A 17,782-nucleotide genomic window follows, 5' to 3' on the forward strand; every position below is an offset into this window, starting at 1 on the left:
TAAAGGAACCAGGTAAAGTACCACTATAGTACCAATAAATGACATATTTGGTCTGTTAAAAATCTACATATACAGTTATTATTCTATTAATGCTAATAATTCTGAGAATATGATATAAGGAATTAAACGAGTTGCTTCTTTTACCAACCAATTGATTTCTTCACTAACTGATAAAGTACCAAAATGTATATAGGTTCAGAACCAAACCTATAAAACCAGAACAATAATCATATACCACCCTGAAAGTATTACTTTTCAAAATTTAAAAGGATTTACAGATCATCATTTCAGAAAGCTAAGCAAGGTGACTGAGGGGCTCTAGCAGTGCAGTAGCTAAAGTATTCTATTAACCAAAAGGTTGGTGGTTCAAACCCACCAGCTGCTCCGCAGGAGAAAGATGCAGTAGTCTGCTTCTGTAAAGATTTACAGCCTTGGAAATCCTATGAGGCAGTTCTACTCCTCCCAACAGGGTTGGTATGACACAGAATGGACTAGATGGCAAAGGGCTTTTTAATTTTTTTTTTTTTTAAAGCAAGGTGATTTGGCGGAAGTTTATTTTTCAGAGTACCAATTCCTAAAACCTTAATCCTACTTGTCTCCCCACCACACAAAGATATCTTCAATTTTGATAGAAAAAAGAAGAAAGTACAGTCTATAAATTGTTTAGAAGAAGTTATATATTATCAGAGTCACTGTTAGTCTATCTGGCATTTTGTGCAAATCAGAAACAAGTATTCAGTTTCCCAGCATAGGCCTTCACCAGGAGCAATCTCCGCTTGCCCCTTTAAGCAGATGTCCTTCCCTTAGAGAGAAGGTAAATATTTTAGGTCTATGAACTCTAAGCTTCTCAAAAGCTGTTATTATCTGCCAAAGGCAGGGATACATATGCGAATGCGCATGCATGTGTAATAACATTAGCTAACATGTCAATAATACATTCTAGGTACTAATACCACTCTAAATATTTTACGTATTATTTCATATGAAATCATATGAAGCAAGTACTATCTTATATATGAGGAAACCAAAACACAGACAAAGTAATTTTACAGTTATAAAGCCACAGGGGCAGAATTTCAACTCAGATCTGACACCAGAGGTCCTGCTTTATAATGACTGCATTTGTTTTTCAAATTGGAGAACAATAGCTTTGTTCAAAATTCTTACTCTTGCTAAAACATCAGTAGTTTACATTCTAATATCATAGGTGAAAGGGTGTAATTTATGTAGGAAGCTAGAACTATAAAAATAAAATCAAACTCACTGCAATCAAGTCAATTCAGACTCATAGTGACCCACTTCGGGTTTCTGAGGCAATAAGTCTTTACAGAAGTAGATTGCCCAGTCTTCCTTCCATGGTGGCCAGTAGGTTTGAACTGTCAACCTTCTGGTTAGCAGGCCAGAACTATAATCCTTAAAATTATAAACTCAGAAGCCATAACGTAGCCCTCTAGAGAAAATACTATAATGATGAAACGGGGTTTTGATTCTTTGATTTAAAAGTTCAAACTATGTAATTGAGACTAAATTCTAAGACTGTTCCATCAATTGAATGATCAACATTTTCATCAAGAAACCTAATCATCTTATAAAATTAAACAATTTGATTTTGGCTAAAATCAGTAAATCCTATCTTATGTTTATTTCTTGTATTTTTAATTTTTTTTAAAACAGCTCTTTACATTTCAGCATCAGGAAACACTCTGTAAGTTTCTGTTTCTCCCAATGAATTTTACTAAGTATATAATAAATTTGATACTGTATGTCAGTGAGAATGCAATAATCCTTTTTGCAAAAGCAAGAAGACAACAGAGGCTTTTAAATTAATTCAAAAAGGATAAAAATTTAATTTTACTAAATATTGTGCTGTTCTCTAAAATTATCATTAAATTGCAACATACTTAACAAATGTTCTTTGAATAATAAATATATATATATAAAGTAAGTAAGTTTTACAGAGTCTGGTGATCCAAAATTCTATTATGGATTCATGAATACTGATACAAATGAGGAAATACTGTATTCTCTACAAATTACCTGGCATCATTAGTAGTATTGATAGCTTAAAAAGATTTCTGTAGTGAAAACATTCACTGAAATGGTTTAGATGAGATCTATCACACAAATCCATGAAAAAAAACATGGTGGTTTAAAAAATAAGAAATAATGCTTCTTTAAGATGTTGTTGCTGTTAGGTGCCATCAAGTCATCTTCAACTCAGAGTGACCCTATGTACAGCAAAAAGAAACACTGTCCGGTCCTGTGCCAGCTCCACGATCCCTGCTATACCTTGAGCCCATTGTTGTAGCCACTGTGACAATCCATCTTGTTGAGTGTCTTCCCCTCTTTCATTGACCTTCCACTTTACCAAGCATGATATCCTTCTCCAAAGAATGGTCTCTTCTTACAACATGACCAAAGTAGATGAGATGAAGTCTGGCCATTCTTGCTTCCAAGGAGCATTCTGGCTGCACTTCCTCCAGGACATATTTGTTAGTTCTTTTAGCAGTCCATGGTACTTTCAGTATTCTTCGCCAGCACCACAACTCAAAAGCAATGACTCTTCTTTGGTCTTCCTTATTCATTGTCCAGCTCTCACATGCATATGAGGCGAATGAAACTACCATGGCTTGTGTCAGGTGCACATCAGTCCTCAAGAAGACATCTTTGCTCTTCAGCACTTTAAAGAGGTCTTTTGTAGCCAATTTGCCCAGTGCTATACATCATCTGATATCCTGACTGCTGCTTCCATTGGTGTTGATTGTAGAACCAATATGAAGTCTTTGACAACTTCAATCTCTTCTCCATTTATCATGATGCTGCTTATTGGTCCAGTTGTGAGGATTTTTGTTTTCTTTATATTGAGGTGTAATCCATACTGCAGACTATAGTCTCTAATCTTCATCAGTAAGTGTTTCAAGTCATCTTTACTTTCAGCAAGCAAAGTTGTGTCACCAGTGTATTGCAGATTGTTAAAGAGTCTTCCTCCAATCTTGATGGCACATTCTTCTTCATATAGTCCAGCTTCTTGGATTATTTGCTCAGCATACAGATTGAGTAAATACGGTGAAAAGATACAACCTGACACACTCCCTTCTTGATTTTAAACCATGTGGTATCCCACTATTCTGTTCGAACGACAGGCTCCTGGTCTATGTACAGGTTCCTCATGAGTACAACTAAGTGTTCTGAAATTCCCATTCCTTTCAATGTTATTCACAATTTGTTATGATCCACATAATAAAATGCTTTTGCACAGTCAATAAAATACAAGTAAAATCTTTCTGGTATTCTTTGCTTTGAGCCAAGATCCATCTGACATCAGGAATGATATCCCTTGTTCCATGTCCTCTTCTGAATCCAGCTTATATTTCCAAAAGTCCTCTGTCAATATACTGCTACAACCGTTTTGAATTATCTTTCATAAGATTTTACTTGCATGCAATATTAATGGTATTGTTTGATTATTTCCACATTCTGTGGTATCACCTTTCTTTGGGATGGGTACAAATATGGATCTCTTCCAGTCAGTTCGCCAGGTAGCTGTCCTCCAAATCTCCTGGCATAGCTGACTGAGAGGCTCCAGCGTGGCATCCATTTGTTGGAACATCTCAATGGATATCCCATCAGTTCCTGGAGACTTATTTCTCACCACTTCCTTCAGTGCAGCTTCTACTTCTTCCTTTAATGCCATCAGTTCTTGATCATATGCCACCTCCTGAAATGGATGAACATTGACTAATTCTTTTTGGTACAGTGACTCTGTATTCCTTCCATTTTCTTTCGATGTTCCCTGCGTCATTCAATATATTGCCCAGAGAATCTTTCAATATTGCAAGTTGAGGCTTAATTTTTTTCTTCAGTTCTTTCATCTTGAGAAATGCTGAGCATATTCTTCCCCTTTGGTTTCTAACTCCAGGTCTTTGAACATCTCATTATAATAACTGCCTTTGTCTTCTTGAGCTGCTCTTTGAAATCTTCTGTGCAGCTCTTTTATTTTGTCATTTTTTTCCATTTGCTTTAGCTACTCTCTGTTCAAGGGGAAGTTTCAGAGTCTCTTCTGACATCCATTTTGGTCTCTTCTTCCTTTCCTGTCTTTCTAATGACCTTTTGCTTTCTTCATGGATGATGTTCTCGATGTTATTCCACAATTCCTCTGGTTTTTGGTCATTGGTGTTCAATGCATCAAATCTATTTTTTAGATTTTTGACAACTTCAATCTTTTCTCCATTTATCATGATGCTGCTTATTGGTCCAGTTGTGAGGATCTGTTTTCTTTATATTGAGGTGCAATCCATACTGCAGACTGCAGTCTTCAATCTTAGTCCATAATTGCTTCAAGTCATCCTCACTTTCAGCAAGCAAAGTTATGTCCTCAGTGTACTGCAAGTTGTTAATGATTCTTCCTCCAACCCTGATGCCACATCTTTTTCATATAGTTCAGCTTCTTGGATTTTTTGCTCAGCTTCTTGGATTATTTCTTTAAGATATTGTTTCTAAAAGCTAAACCTCTGGAGATATATGGTTACTCCATGTGTCATAGGGTGACTACGAGATGCCAAGGGACAAGTCTTTCAGAAGAGTCAATGTTATGCTTTGCTAAGTAATTTAAGATATTTTTATATTTATTTATTTATAAAATATCACGGAATAAAATTTTAAATGTGCATAGATTAAGCACTAAACAAATTTCAAAGGCAATTTTTTGAATAGCCCTAGATTTCCTGGAGTTTCCTGGGCAATGCAAGCGGTTAAGTACCTGACTATAAGCCAAAAGGTTGGTGGCTCAAATCCACCCCAGAGGCTCCTCACAACACAGGCCTGGTCATCAGCTTTTGAAAAGTCAGTCTTCAAAATCCTATATTTACTTAGCACAAATGGGGTGGCGCGTAAGTTGGAATGCAACAAGATTAACAACAACAGACTTCCTGTGGTATTCATTCAATCTCTTTTAACTTATTACATCTTGGAGGAAAATTGCAAAACATTGGATTTATATAATCTCTCTCAAGTGTATGTTTGCAAAATAAGGTGGAAAGATATATACCACCATTTGTTCTAGGGAGAAGAAATGGATGGAGGAGGCATGTGAGGAGAGGCTTTAACATTGTGCTTAAACATTGCAGTATTTTTTGCACCCTTTACAACAAATACATTTTACTAATACATTAAAGAGAGAAAAGGAGAAAGTAAACATACTTTAAAAATGCACACAATTACATTACCCTATATTTTTTGGATTATACTAATGAATCCAATTCTATATTCCCAGTGCAAATATGAAAACTGTTCTATTGGTTTAAAAACACTGTTTTTGCTGTAATGATTAATCAGAATGGGGGAAAAAAATCAACTCTAATTTTTACATAGACTTTCATTATTACCAATGTGCAGATTATCAACAAGCAAAACTGATTCAGGTGTCTCTTATTTTCCAATATAAGAAAACAAACATTTAGTTGGCCAAAGAGAAAGCAAAGCACAAAAAATTTTCATTCTCATAAACAAATGTTCAAAATCATTGTTGTGTCAGATATTCAGTCAATTTTGAGATTTATAATAAACTTAAATATTCTGTCAAAATAATTGATCTTTAAGTATGTCACAGATTACATTAAAACATTAAATGCATGCAAAACACATATTTATGAACTCTAAGGAGCTCTGGTAGTGTAGTCCCTAAGGCACCTGACTGCTAACCAGAAGGCTGGCGGTTCAAACTCACTAGTCACTCCTCAGAAGGAAGGTTGGGCAATCTACTTCCATAGTGATACCACCTTGGAAACCCAAGGAAGTGTCGCTATGAGTCAGGTCCGACTCGACAGCACATAACAACAACAACAACAAGAAGGATGTAATACTGACAATCATTCATGGTAAATGGAATGATATAACCTAAAAATTAACTTAAGAACTGAAGCATGTTATAAATTGAATTCAAGGAGCTCTGGTGGCATAGTGGATAACACATTTGGCTGTAAACCAGAGTGTCAGTGGTTAAAACCCATCAGCAACTCTATGGAAGGAAGATAGGGCCATCTACTTCCACAAAGACTTACAGTCTCAGAAACCCAGTGCAGGTTGCTATGAGTTGGAATTGACTTGGTGGCAGTGAGTTTGGTTTTGATTTTGGTATAGATTGAAATGTGTCCCCAAAAAATATGTGTTATAAATCTTTATCTCTATGTCTATGGTTATAATCCTATTTGGGAATGGTTTTCATTGTTACATTGAGTCAGGATTAGAGTAGGGTGTGTCTTGAGTCAATTTCTTTTGAAATATAAAAGAGATTAAACAAGAAAATGAATGAGGAGAGATGGGGAGAAAGAGATGCTAAGCCACAGGAGCAGAACCTAAAAGAGACAAGGACTTTCATCCAGAACTAAAAGAGACAGAAAACCTTCCCCCAGAGCTAGTGCTGTAAACTGGAACTTCAAGCCTCATAAACTCGGAGAAAATAAATTTCTGTTTGTTGAAGCTACCCACTTTCAGTGGATCTGTTATAGCAGCACTAGAGAACTAAGATGAGGCCTTCATTTACTTTGTTCACTAAAAGTTCCATAACCAAACCTAACCAAACCCACTGCCATAGAGTCATATCCAACTCATAGCGACCCCTCCTTGGGTTTCTGAGGCAGTCTCACTACAGAAGTAGACTGCCCAACCTTCCTTTCGAGGAGTGGCTGGTGGGTTTGAACCACAAGACTTCTGGTTAGCAGTCAAATGCCTTAGGCACTAAGTTCCATGGCACTTTATAATAAAGAAATGGGTAGGAGGGAATAGATTATGTATTTAAATTCAATGTGATTATTTTTTCTTAATTATAAAAAATATATACAAGCCTAAATGTTCAAAATTTTGTTTTAAACTTTGGAAAAGTAAGTGTTTTCCAAAAGTACATAAATAACTAATTTAGGCAATCTACTTCTGTAGTGATACTGCCTCATAAACCCAAGGAGGGGTCGCTATGAGCCTGGTCCGACTTTGATGGCATATAACAACAACAACAACAACAATTCAATTTGAATTTTTACTTGATGGAGAATATTACAAGCTATTAAGTTTAAACTGATTATTCATATTTGAATAAAAAACTTTTACTATTGTTATCTTGTTATCAATTAATATTCTAAAAAACCATCAGAAAGATCTCACACATCAAGAAAAATGTAGACATGGACTAAATCAGCAGGCATATGTAAAACTTTATAACTGTCATAAAGTTATCTTTCAAATAAAACCAAACCCACTGCCACTGAGTCAATTCCGACTCACAGCAACCCCCTTTGGGTCTCCGAGGCAGTAAATTTTTACAGAAGTTGATCACCCAGTCTTGCTTCCGTAGAGTGGCTGGTGAGTTTGAACCACCAACCTTCTGGTTAGCAGTCAGATGCTTTAGGCACTGTACTATGAGAGCACCTTATCTTTCAAATAAGGAATGAAAGAAAACTGGAAGCTCTAATAAATAAAGAGAACTTATAAATAAGAATCACTAAATTCACAACAGAAAAAGAGCAAAGAATGTGAAAAGACAACTTACAGAAGAAACAGGACAGACTAATAAAAATGTGAACAACTTGTGAGTACCTGACTACTAATAAATAAATACGATAAAATAATGATGGTAATGTTTTTCATCTATTAATATTTTATCTATTAAATATTTTCACCTCATGATGCTCTTCCCTATTTGTTTATCTTCATATTCTAAAGAGGACTACAGAGAGTACATGCTGTTTAGCTGCCTATCTCTATCTCTGAGGTTCAGTGGAACTGTCAGTTGGAGGCCTCACCTTCCCGTGGATGGGTACATGATCCAGGCCTGGTCAATCATGGCCTTATCTCTCTGAGTTCACAGTGACTTGACCTAGGAGTAAGGGCCCAGTTACAGTATCTTCATCAGATTCTATCTATGGACACTGGGAAAATTACAATCTATTTCTTTCCTTCCTTCAGGAACAAGACCTATAAAAACCAGCAAACTGTGAGCCACCATTGACCATCTTTCTCACCATGTAAATGTATCTGAGAATAAAGGAAGCAAAACTAAGAAAAAGAGACACAATCCTGATGTCATCACTTGAGAATCTGGAATCAGCCATGCATGGACCCAGGTCAACCCCTGAACTTACCAATTATGAACTGACATTTCTTTTTGGCACAAATTATTTTGAAATAAGTATCTATCATTTACAACCAAAAAAATTCTAATACAAAAGAAATACACTGTGTTTCTAGCTCCCTTTGACAAACATGCATGTACCATTTCTCATAAAACCCAACACCTAGGGCTGTAGGTTAGTCCAAAGACAAAGAAAGGGACCTTGTAAAATGAGCTTAGTTAGGAGGAATTGTGCTCATAGTTGACATAATTGCTCTACAAAGTACGTACTTAATGTAGTTTATATTTTATATTTATAGTTGAGAATAATTTTATACAACTCAGTGAAATCAGACTTTTTGGCATACACTGTGGCAAAATAATCAGTTCCTTGTCATATTTCTGCATTTTATTTCACTTCTGCTAGGAAGAGTTAACCATACCCTCTCCCAAAATACAGTTTCATAATTTAAGGCATTTTAACTCCACAATCAACACCCATGGAAGCAGCAGTCAAGAAATCAAATGACATATTATGTTGGGAAATCTGCTGCAAAAGACTTCTTTGAAGTGTTAAAAAGCAAAGATGTAACTTTGAGGACTAAAGTATACCTGACTCAAGCCATGGTGTTTTCAATCTTACCATATACATGCAAAAGCCGGACAACGGACAAGCAAGACTGAAGAAGAGTTGATGCCTTTGCATTATGGTGCTGGCAAAGAATAATGAATATGTCATGCACTGCTAGAAGAACAAACAAATCTGTCTTGGAAAAACTACGGCCAGAATGCTCCCTAGAAACAAAGATGGTGAGACTCTGTCTCACAGACTTTGCACGTGTTATCAGGGGGGACCAGTCCCTGAAGAACACCATGCTTGGTAAAGCAGAGGGTCAACGAAAAAGAGGAAGACCCTGAACAAGATGGATTGACATAGTGGCTGCAACAATGGGCTCAAACACAGCAACGACTGTATGACGCAGATGTAGGCAGCATTTTGATTTGTTGTACAAAGGGTCACTATGAGTCAGAACCAACTTGATGGCACTAATAACAACAACACTATATCATTTAGTCATTAATTCCAATGATGGAGTAAACCATGAATAGTAAAGAAAGTGGTAAATTTGTACAAGTTGGAAAAAAATGATGACTAATGTAAAATAATATATATAGTTCCAAAATAGCAACAATATTCATATTTCTTTTGTACTAAAAATAAGGAAACTGAACAAACTCTTTATGTTCCAACTTCTGTGAGATGGAACTGCAAATGACCCAAAAAGTTAACCTGTACTTCAAATAAAATGTTTAAAAAAAATCTGATATTTTTTCCTTTTGAGGAAATACAAGATAAAATATTGCTAACGTACTCTTTGTCTTAAAAAGAAATTCAAATGGAATAAATCTTTTATTTGCCTTCTGAGATATATTCTCACTTTAAATCAAAGTAGGTGAACAGGCAGTTATATAGTGTTCAATTATCTTTGGTTATACCACAGTTGTTGTTATTGCTGTTGTAATAAAACTGGAGTTAAATCCAATTAAACAGTCATCCTAAAAAAATCAAGCTCCGTCGGCAAACTTTACTTAATTCTATCAATATTAAGCCTTCTCCTCAGTATCAACATGGTTAAGTTCCAAAAGCCAGGTCATTTTAAGAAAACGGGAGATGACCATACCAGATCACAAAATGGACGCTGACTACATCATTACATAACTGCCAAGTTACATCATTATGTAACTGCCACACCACTGAGAATCATGGCCCAGTCAAGTTAACACTTAACCTTAACCATTACATCCAGCATTACTCTCACCTTGCACCTTTGTATTCACTACTGCCAAATGTGTGTTATTAATGTACAATAATAGTCAGATAGATTTTTTTACTATTGTCATAAATGCAAAATGTTGGATCATAGTCGATAAGTGAGGAGAAGGTATATTGAACATCATGAAAGTTTTGGAGTTGATAAAAATAGATGATAACACAAACTTTGTGTTAAATAAAAAAGCATGGTTTGAAAGAATGTTTTAATAATTGAGCTACTAAGATATTAATACGTATTTTTAATTTTGATCTTCAAGTGACAGACTTCTATAGGTTCACTACACATTTTTCACTAATTACCACAGAAGCATTAAGTTCTGTTAACTTCTATAAAAACTGGTAAGGGTGCCATCACCTAGCTCAAAAATCTCCATTTTTTACAATAATAATTTAACTCATGATAATTGGATTGATTTTTTAATTAAGACAAGTTCTTTAATGGTCAGTTCAATAAACATGCATTGAAATCAATATTTTTGAAAGTCATTTTGAGACTTGGTTATTTTAATAACCAAATATTTAATTCTGTACCTTTCTATAACATAGATTAAAAAAAAAGTTAGAAAGGGAGAGGTGAAGAATTTTGAATAAATATTTAATTCATACATCCCATAACTATATGGTGGTTGGTGCTAAATTAAAAGGAATGGTTGTAAATCTAAGAAGAGCTGCAGTCATATAGTAGGTATTTGAGAAGCAGATGATGGAATAAAAGCAGAAGCAGGAATAGGTGCAACACCATGGTCAATACTGGAGCTAGTCAGCTCATCTACAAGGCAGTATGGAACATATCACCATAGCACGCTGTTATGGATTTAACTGTGTTCCCCGAAAATACGTGTTATAAATTCTAACCAAATACTGTGGTAATAATGTCATCTGAGAATAGGTTGTCTTTGTCACATTAATGGGACAATATCAGAGTGGAGTGTATCTTAAGTCAATTTCTTTTGAGATATAAAAGAAATTAAACAACCAAGCAGGTAAACAGAGATAAGGGAAGAGAGATGACAAGTCACATGAAGATTGCCCAGGAGGAGAAGCTGAAAGAAAGAACCTTATTCCAAGAGCTGACACAGAGAGAAAGTCTTCCCCTAGACCTGCACTCAGAATTTCGACTTCCAGGCTCCTCAACTGTGAGAAAATATATTTGTTGGTTAAAGCCATCCACTTTATTTATTGTTATTTCTGTTACGTTAGCACTAGATAACTAAGATAGAATTTGGTATCAGAGGAATGGAGTGGAATTGAGTAATGGGTTGATGCTGGAAGAGTTTTAAGGTGCCTAACAGTAAAAGCCTGGATTGCCTTGAAGAGACCGTTAGTAGAATTTTAGACTTTAAAGGCAGTTCTGGTTAGGGTTAAGAAGGAAGTGGGGAGAGCCATAGCAAAAGTCACTATTATCTTAGAAAATACATTTGGCACCATCAAGAGAAGGCTGCTAGAAATGTGAACATTAAATGTACTTCTGGTGAAGCTTTAAAAGTAAATGATGAACAGTGACTGGACAATGGAGGAATGGTGAAGCCTTTTATACAGTGGCAAAGAACTTGTTTGAATTATGTTAAAATGTTTGGTGGAAGGGAGAATTTTTAAGTGATGAACTTGGATATATGGCTGAGCAGATTTCTAAGCAAGATCTTAAAGAGGTCACATGCTTTCTCCTTGCCAATTACAGTAAAATGCGAGATCAAAGAGATAGACTTAAAAATGAACTGTGCAAAATAAAACAAAACTTAAAGATTTGGAAAATTCTATTGCACAAACTCAGGATATGTATTCTAGAATTTTCCCCACAGACATGACTACATAATCTTTTGTTAAAGAGATTAAGCTTGTGACAGATGGATCTAACCAAATATCACAACATAAACCCATATGATTAGACTGAAGGGGAAAGAGACAGGAGGAAAGGAAAGAACATTGTCTGCCACTTGGAATCGTACAGGAAAGAAACAGGCTAAAGGAGCTACATCTGTTGTCCTCCAAGGAATGTAAAGTGCCATCCCTGGAGCAGCTCGGAATCAGCTGAGCTGTTGGAAGGAGCATGGGAAGTAGGGCTGCATAAGTTTCAAAGGGTGGACCCACAGTCTCCTAGGTCTCAGAGAGTCAGATCTCCACCAACTCATTTCTGAAATGTGGGGCTTTAGTGCACAAAGGTCAAGAGGATGGGGCCACTGGCCAAAGCTGAGGGATGGAGCTTCTGTGCCCCAGGGGCAAGAGAACAATCTGTAGGTTCTAGGGGTTGGGGTCATCACTCAGATGGACTAGGAGGCTAGGAGACTGGAGCCTCACAAAGCCTGGGAGCAGAGCTGCCATATCAGTGGACCTGCAATGCAAAGCTAAAGCCCAGGGGCCTCCACCCAATGTCCAGAAGGTATGACCAATACTTGAGTCTGGAGGTGCCTGTTGCACCATTACAATTTGGAAGCAGATAACTTATATTGACAAATGGGGCAAAATTCTTCTTCATTTGTCAGTATAAGTTATCTGCTTCCAAACTGTAATGGTGCAATGGGCACAAGATAGACATTTCAATAATAACAGGAACCAAGCAAGTCCAAAACACAGCAGAATAAATTAATTAGCTCTCAAGGCTTGAAAATAATCCTCTATTCTTTGGGACCATTTGGGCAATGGCCTTGCCCTCTAGACTCCAGTTTTAATCTTAAATTCTATCACACATTAAAGCAGCAAGCTATTAGAAATAGGGAAGACTGAGCAGCATTAAGAGACTTGGTCCCGTCCTGTTTGACTTTGTGAAAGCTATTTAATTTGTTGGGAATATTAGATTCATTACCTATGAAATAAAGAAATGGATGTCTTTATTTTAAATAAAGAATTTGGACTGGGTTATCAGAAGGGTCAATTCTAGTCCAAGAAGCCTACAATTATAAATCAACTAAAGGAGTAGAATTATCTGTTTAGTGTATGTAAAAATGTAAAACAGTTTTAGGTTTTTACAAACTGGGGATTTACTAGGGGGCTTTAGAGATTTAGGTCTATTTTTAAAACTGACAGATCCAACAGAGTCTAATAACTATTGGATCTACTTTCAACATTAAAGGAACTAGCTGAAAATCTAGGAAGTCTACTTTAGGGAAATAATTCCATAGTTTTTATAAGTGCCAAGTTTTTTTTAAAATAATAATTTCCTTAAATAAATAAGCATAATGCTATATAAGGTATATTCAGATAAATTTGAAATACTTTAGGATAAAAGCTAATGCTACTACCAAAAGAAAGATAAAGAAGCATCTAAAATTGCTCAATTAGTGAACAGTTTTATTAACAAACTTAGAACATGTATATTTATTTAGTGAAAAGATGATAATCCATATTTGGGGTTCTGAGTTAAGTATGGTGAATATTAAACTTAGAATTATTTTGCAGGCTACGATCTAAAAGAATAAAAAACCAAGATTTCAATTTTATGTTCATTTTGGGGTATAAAACATGAGATTTGGAGCTAGCAGACAACTACTTCTGTCAGTTACTGGCTGAAAGGCCTTAAGCAAATTACTTAATGTTCCTTATTCATAATGTGGGTTACTAATTCCTGCCCTAAATTCCTCACTGGGTTATAAATAAGGACTGGCACATAAAATAGTTGACAAGTTATAAAGTATTACACAATTTTTTATTTTTTGTTATTATATTAAAAATAACCTCACATAGTGGTTGCGAAAATCTCTAATAAACTAATTCTAGTTAAAGTATTAACCGAATCATATTTTCGGGAAGAGGTGATATATGAGAAAAGATTATAAAATGATAACTTGGAGTATAATTATTCTCCTTGTAGAGAGATCATTTGCTTGGTAGAAAGATTTAGCATGTTAGTGTAAAAGAGGGACTGGGATACACATTGCATCATCCTATGGCATCATAATGACATTAGAAACTAAAGCTCTCAAAGGGAGATGATGAGATGGTCTAAGGTGATAGTCACCCATTCCTTCTGGGTAAATTTCAGACAGCTCAATTCATCTGTACAGGCACTGTAATCTAGCCATATCTTACATGCTTTTAAACTTCAAAACTGGTTTAAAACACTTAAGATTTAAAGGTATCAGTCTTGTTGGATATACCTAGGGAGACATTGCAAATTGTCTCTTATACTCCATTTCAAAGCTAGCATCTACTCTGCTTTCTCTAAAATATGTATTTTAAATAACTAGATGAAAAGAGCAGCATCTAGGGTCAGATAACAATTTAAAACCCAACAATGAAAGGCTTTCAATACATTTTGGAACTTAAAGTTAATGAAATGTTGAAAGTTCCTTTATTGATCAGGTACTTATATATTTAACAATATGCCTCTAGAGCAGACTAATAAACATTTTTTAGACTTCAAGGTCACAGTATAGCCTTTTTAGTTAAAGTACTAAAAGCTTTTTACAGTAAAAAGTCAAGTATGTTAAGGAAAAGAAACAGTTGATGTTGTACTCTAAGAATGAAATAAATACCTACATTCCTTTCAATGTCTTTACCTGAAACATTATGTGTAAGACAGTCTATTTTACAAAAGCCATGAAAACGCAATAAAAATTTAGGGATGCATGGTGTTGTTCTACTTCAGGGCTCAGAAACTTTTATGACATATATGGACAACATCCACATATAGAAATGCAGTCAAAATTTCTGCATTAGCATCTCAGTTCTTTATTCCACCCTATTCCCTTAGGGCTGCACAAGTGATATACTATAGGAAAGCATATGTTATATGTTTGACTCTATGAGGCGTATCTGAAATAAATGGACTACAAAAACATTTCTATGCTAGGGGACTTTTTAAAAGCCCATGATTCATAAAACAAAAGATACTATTCATTAGGGAAATAGGAAGGAAACTCTAATAAGAAGTAGAATGATCAGAACTAATTAGTGAGCACTTTTCCTAATAAGTAAATGGTTTATTTTCATCTTTTTCCTAAATCATTATATACAGAATTATATAGTTTTTATTTTAGCCAAAGTCCTCTCTTTAATAACAAAATTGACACTACAGTTTACTTCTGCACTTCAGAAGTAACTACTAAGAAATATTAACATAATAAAACCAGCACATTTTAAAATTACTCCAATATTATCTGATTCTACAGTTAAATAGGGAGCTCTGGTGGTGTAGTGCCTAAGGCACTTTACTGCTTAACAGAAGGTTGTCAGTTCAAACCCACCAGCCACTACTCAGAAGGAAGATTGGGCAATCTACTTCTATAGAGATAGCGCCTCAGAAACCCAAGGAGGGGTTGTTATGAGTCGGAGACGACTCAATAGCACATAACAACAACTGTTAAATAGGAAGAAAATTTGATCCCACTGTTCTGAAAAGGATCTCATACGTCTGTGAAATATAGCTGCCAGCAGTAATATACATATACATATATATATATATATATAAATAAATCATATAATAATCATTTGTCCTTATTTTCTTTGAAATATCAGGGTACTACATCCTACTTTAGTGAGTAGCAACTGGGGTCTTAAAGCTTGCAGGCATCTAGATGCAATGATGGGTATCTCCTCATCCAGAGCAAAGAAGAATGAAGAAAACCAAAGATGCATGGAAACAATTAGTCCAAGGGACTGCTACACCGTGTAATCCTCAGCCTATAAGACCATGAGACCAGAAGAACTAGATAGTGCCTGGCTACCACTGTCAACCTCTTGGAGGTGGATTGGTGTAAGAGATCCTGGATATAGTGGAACAAAACTCAAAATCATAAAAAGGAGACCAGGTTTATTGGTCTGATAGAGCCTGGTGAGACCTCTGAGACTATAGCCCCTAGCTACCACAGGTCTGGAACTGAACTCACTCCTATGGCTTCCATCCAAACAACAGACAGGCTTATGGGGTGAACATTTACATCAAGTAGATACATTCCTTGGAGTGGTTAATCGTGGGAGAACAGAAGGGCAGTGTTCACACAGGGAGACAGCTTGGGTGTGAGAGTGCATAGGAGGGAAGGACACAGGGAAGAGGTAACTACAGGGAGGAAGTGGGAAGAGAGCTGTTACACTGTCAGGAATTACAGTCAATGTCCTGAAACAAAATGTGTATAAACTGCTCTATGGAAAATGAATTTGCTCTGTAAACTTTCACCCAAATCACAATTAAAGTGTGTGTGTGTGTGTGTGTGTGTGATGTATAAGGTCCCTTATACAGCAAAAATATACTACTCTCTGAGCTTGGCCTTATGAGTACAGGTATGTCCTTGGAGAGATCAATCATAGGAGAATAAAAAGGCTGTGTATGCAAAGGGAGACAGCTCAGGGGGGCAGGAGTGCATGGCAGGGAAGGACACAGGGAAGATGCAACTATGGGGAAGCAGTGGGAAGGGAGCTGTTACATTCTGGGAATTTGCAGTCAATGTCATGAGACAAAGTGTATGTGAGCTGCTGTCTGGAAAGTGAATTTGTTCTGTAAACTTTCACTCAAATCACAATAAAAAACTTTAAAACAGAGTACAGATATGAATATGAGTACAATTTAGGTTGAGATTCCCCACAATGTTTATAATGTAAATACCTCATATTTGTAACAAATGTAAGTTATATGGAACTTAAAAACAAAACAAAACAAAAAAACCTGATTCTGATAATCTCCACTGACAGTCCAATAGCTCAAGGGCTTAAAAAGTTTCTTTAGAAAATTAAAGCTCTAAAATATTACTCAAGGACAAGCAACTGATAGTGTAAAATCACAGAAAATTCTCTTCATAAACCTATGAGGTACCACAGTAAATAAAATTAGAGTTCTTGGTCTCAAAGCAAGACCAGTGCATTGAACAACTCCGGGGGCACTCCTCACAATGCATGCAATATAAATGGTGCCCTCTGGAATTGTATAGGTCCCTCAAGAGCACTATTAGGTGTTCTGGAATTCTCCTTCTTTGCAATATTATGCTTAATATGTTGTGATCCACACAGTCAAATGCCTGTGTATAGTCAATAAAACACAGGCAAACATCTTTCTGGTAGTCTTTGCTTTCAGCCAAGACACATCTGACAACAGCAATGATATCACTCATTCCATGTCCCCTTCTGAACCCAGCTTGAATTTCTGGAAGTTTCCTGTCAATACTGCCACAACCGTTTCTGAATTATCTTCAGCAAAATTTTACGTGTGTGTGATATTAGTATTGTTTGTTAATTTCCACATTCTGTTGGATTATCTTTCTTTGGAATGGTCACAAATATTGATCTCTCCAGTCAGTTAGCCAGGCAGCGGTTTTCCAAATTTCTTGGCATAAATGGGTAACTGCCTCCAGTGCCCCAGTCCATTTGTTGAGACATCTCAATGGATATTCTGTCAATCCCTGGAGCCTTCTTTTCAGCCAATTTCTTCAGTGCAGCTTGGACTTTTTCCTTCAATACTGTTGGTTCTTGATCATATGCTACTGCCTGAAATAATTGATAATTGACCAATTCTTCTCAGTACAGTGACTCTGTGTATTCCTTCCACCTTCTTTTGATGCTTCCTGCATCATTCAATATTTTGCCCAAGTTATTGTTGTTAGGTGCCGTTGAGTCGCTTCTGATTCATAGCAACCCTATTCACAGCAGAATGAAACACTGCGCGATCCCACGCCAGCTCCATGATCCCTGCTATACTTAAGCCCATCATTGCAGCCACCATGTCAATCCATCTTGTTGAAGGCCTTCCCCTCTTTTGTTGACCCTCCACCCTACTAAGCATGACATCCTTCTTCAGGGAATGGTCCCTTCTGACAACATGACCCAAGTAGGTGAGACGAAGTCTGGCCATTCTCGCTTCCAAGGAACATTTCAGGTGCGCTTCCTCCAGGACAGATCTGTTAGTTCTTTTAGCAGTCCATGGT

At 36.2% G+C, this 17,782-nt stretch overlaps 1 protein-coding gene across 1 annotated transcript in view; it reads right to left on the reverse strand.

The window, feature by feature from the left end:
• ARHGAP21 (Rho GTPase activating protein 21) overlaps positions 1–17,782 on the reverse strand; it is a 251,330-nt gene that overhangs the window by 26,216 nt on the left and 207,332 nt on the right. The gene's annotated exons all lie outside the window — the stretch shown is intronic.

This window comes from Orycteropus afer, unplaced genomic scaffold (assembly GCF_000298275.1).
Source record: "Orycteropus afer afer isolate SDZICR_OR568_19922 unplaced genomic scaffold, OryAfe1.0 scaffold00035, whole genome shotgun sequence".
In the NCBI taxonomy this organism is placed as follows: Eukaryota; Metazoa; Chordata; class Mammalia; order Tubulidentata; family Orycteropodidae; genus Orycteropus; species Orycteropus afer.